Here is a 3,663-nt window from a genome sequence, read left to right on the forward strand (position 1 = left end):
AAATCCATGCGAAACACTTGATTTAGCTTCAAATCCAAGCGAAACACATGTTTTAGCTTCAAATAAACGCGATGTAGAAAGTTTGGCTTCAAAATCCGTGCGAAACGAATGATTTCGCATAAAAAACTTGCGATATAAATGATATAGCTCCAAATGCAAGCGACATAAACGAGTTAGCTTCAAATCTATGCGAAAAACATGATTTAACCTCAAATTCATGCGAAACACATGGTTTAGCTTCATAATCTTGCGAAACAAATGGTTTAGCTTCAGATACTTTTGGTAAACGTGATTTAGCTTCAACTGCATGCGAAACAATCGCGTTAGCTTCAAATTCATGCGAAACACATGATTTAGCTTCAAATCAATGCGAAGTAGAAGTCTTAGCTACAAAGCCATGCGACACAAATGACTTAGCTTCAAATACTTGCGATATATTTGATATAGCTTCAAATGCAGGCGAAACAAACGCTTTAGCTTCAAATCCATGCGGAACACATGATTTAGCTCTAAATTCATGCAAAACAGATGGTTTATCTTCATATTCTTGCGACACAAATGGTTTAGATTCAGATACTTGTGATAAACATGATTTAGCTTCAACTACATGCGAACAAGCGAGATAGCTTCAAATTCATGCGGAACGCATGATTACGCTTTAAATTATTCCGATACACATAAGTTCGCTTACAATTCATGCGAAATGCATGATTTATCTTCAAGCGCATTCGAAACACATGATTTCGCTTGAACTTCATGCGGAACGCATTATTTAGCTTCAAACTATTCCAATACGCATGATTTTGCTCATAATTCATCCGAAATACATGATTTAGCTTCAAATTCATGCGAAACACTTGATTTAGCTTCAAATTCATGCGAAAAAACATGATTTAGCTTCAACTTCATGCGCAGTAGAAGATTTAGCTTCAAATCCGTGGCAGACAAACGATATAGCTTAATATTCTTGCGATTAAAGGTTTTAACTTCGAATGTGTGCGAAACAGACGAGTTAGCTGCAAATTCATGCGAAACACGTGATTTAGGTTTAAATTCATGCGAAACACATGATTTAGCTTCAAATTCATGCGAAACAAACGAGTTAGCTAGAAATCCATTCGGAACACATGATTTTGCTTCAAATAAATGCGAAGTAACAGGCTCTAGCTTCAAGTCCAAGCGAAACGGATGATTTAGCTTCAAATACTTGCGAATATAAGTGATATAGATTCAAATGGAGGCCAAACAAACGAGTTAGCTTCCAATCCATGCGAAACACATGATTTAACTTCAAATCAATGCGAAGTTGTAGGATTAGCTTCAAATCCATTCGAAACAAATGATTTACCTTAAATAGTTGTGATATAAATGAAATAGCTTCATATGCAGGCGAAACAAACGAGTTAGCTTCAAATCCAAGCGAAACACATGATTTAGTTTCAAATCAATGCGAAGTAGAAGGCTTAGCTTCGAATCCATGCGACACAAATGATTTAGCTTCAAATACTTGCGGTATAAGTGATATATCATCAAATGCAGGAGAAACAAACGAGTTAGCTTCAAATCCATGCGAAACACTTGATTTAGCTTCAAATCCAAGCGAAACACATGATTTAGCTTCAAATAAACGCGATGTAGAAAGTTTGGCTTCAAAATCCGTGCGAAACAAATGATTTCGCATAAAAAACTTGCGATATAAATGATATAGCTCCAAATGCAGGCGACATAAACGAGTTATCTTCAAATCTATGCGAAAAACATGATTTAACTTCAAATTCATGCGAAACAAATGGTTTAGCTTCAGATACTTTTGGTAAACGTGATTTAGCTTCAACTGCATGCGAAACAAACGAGTTTGCTACAAATCCATGCGAAACACATGATTTAGCTTCAACTCAATGCGAAGTAGAAGACTTAGCTACAAATCCATGCGAAACAACTGATTTGCATTCAAATACTTGCGAATATAAGTGATGTAGCTTCAAATGCAGACGAAACAAACGAGTTAGATTCAAATCCAAGCGACACACATTATTTAGCTTCAAATCAATGCGATGTAGAAGGTTTAGCATCAAATCCAAGCGAAACGCAAGATTTGGCTTCAAATCAATGCGATGTAGAAGGTTTAGCTTCAAATCCATGCGACACAAATGATTTAGCTTCTAATACTTGCAATATAAATGATGTAGCTTCAAATGCAGTCGGAACAAACGAGTTAGCTTCAAAATAAATGCAAATACACGTGATTTAGCTTCAAATCAATGCGAAGTAGAAGGCTTAGTTTCAAATCCATATGAAAAAATTGATTTAGGTTCAAATACTTGCGATATAAGTGATATAGCTTCGAAAGCAGACGAAACAAACGAGTTAGCTTTTAATCCATGCCATTTCATGATTTAGTTCCAAATCAATGCGAACTTGATGTCGAAGTTTCAAATCCATGGGAAACAAAAGATTTAGCTTCAGATACTTGCGATATAAGTGATATAGCATCAAATGCAGGCGAAACAAACGAATTAGCTTCAAATCCAAGCGAAACACATGATTTAGTTTCAAATCAATACGAAGTAGAAGGATTAGCTTCAAATCCATGCGACACAAATGATTTAGCTTCCAATACTTGTGATATACATGATATAGCTTCAAATGCAGGCGAAAGAAACGAGTTATCTTCAGATGCATGCGAAACACATGATTTAGGTTCACATCAATGCGAAGTAGAAGACTTAGGGTCATCCCCATACAAAACGAATGATTTAGCTTCAAATACTTGTGAAATACATGACCTAGCTTCAACTGCATGCGAAACAAACGAGATAGCTTCAATTCCATGCGACACAAATGATTTAGCTTCAAATACTTGCAATATAAATGATATAGCTTCAACAGCATGCGAAACAAACGAGTTAGCTTCAAATCCAAGCGAAACACATGATTTAGTTTCAAATCAATGCGAAGTAGAAGTCTTAGCTTAAAATCTATTCGAAACAAATGATTTACCTTCAAATAGTTTTGATATAAATGAAATAGCTTCAAATGCAGGCGAAACAAACGAGTTAGCTTCAAATCCAAGCGAAACACATGATTTAGTTTCAAATCAATGCGAAGTAGAAGGCTTAGCTTCAAATCCATGCGACACAAATGATTTAACTTCAAATACTTGCGGTATAAGTGATATATCATCAAATGCAGGAGAAACAAACGAGTTAGCTTCAAATCCATGCGAAACACTTGATTTAGCTTCAAATCCAAGCGAAACACATGTTTTAGCTTCAAATAAACGCGATGTAGAAAGTTTGGCTTCAAAATCCGTGCGAAACGAATGATTTCGCATAAAAAACTTGCGATATAAATGATATAGCTCCAAATGCAAGCGACATAAACGAGTTAGCTTCAAATCTATGCGAAAAACATGATTTAACTTCAAATTCATGCGAAACACATGGTTTAGCTTCATAATCTTGCGAAACATATGGTTTAGCTTCAGATACTTTTGGTAAACGTGATTTAGCTTCAACTGCATGCGAAACAATCGCGTTAGCTTCAAATTCATGCGAAACACATGATTTAGCTTCAAATCAATGCGAAGTAGAAGTCTTAGCTACAAAGCCATGCGACACAAATGACTTAGCTTCAAATACTTGCGATATATTTGATATAGCT

Source organism: Megalopta genalis, unplaced genomic scaffold, assembly GCF_051020955.1.
Source record: "Megalopta genalis isolate 19385.01 unplaced genomic scaffold, iyMegGena1_principal scaffold0078, whole genome shotgun sequence".
Lineage (NCBI taxonomy): Eukaryota > Metazoa > Arthropoda > Insecta > Hymenoptera > Halictidae > Megalopta > Megalopta genalis.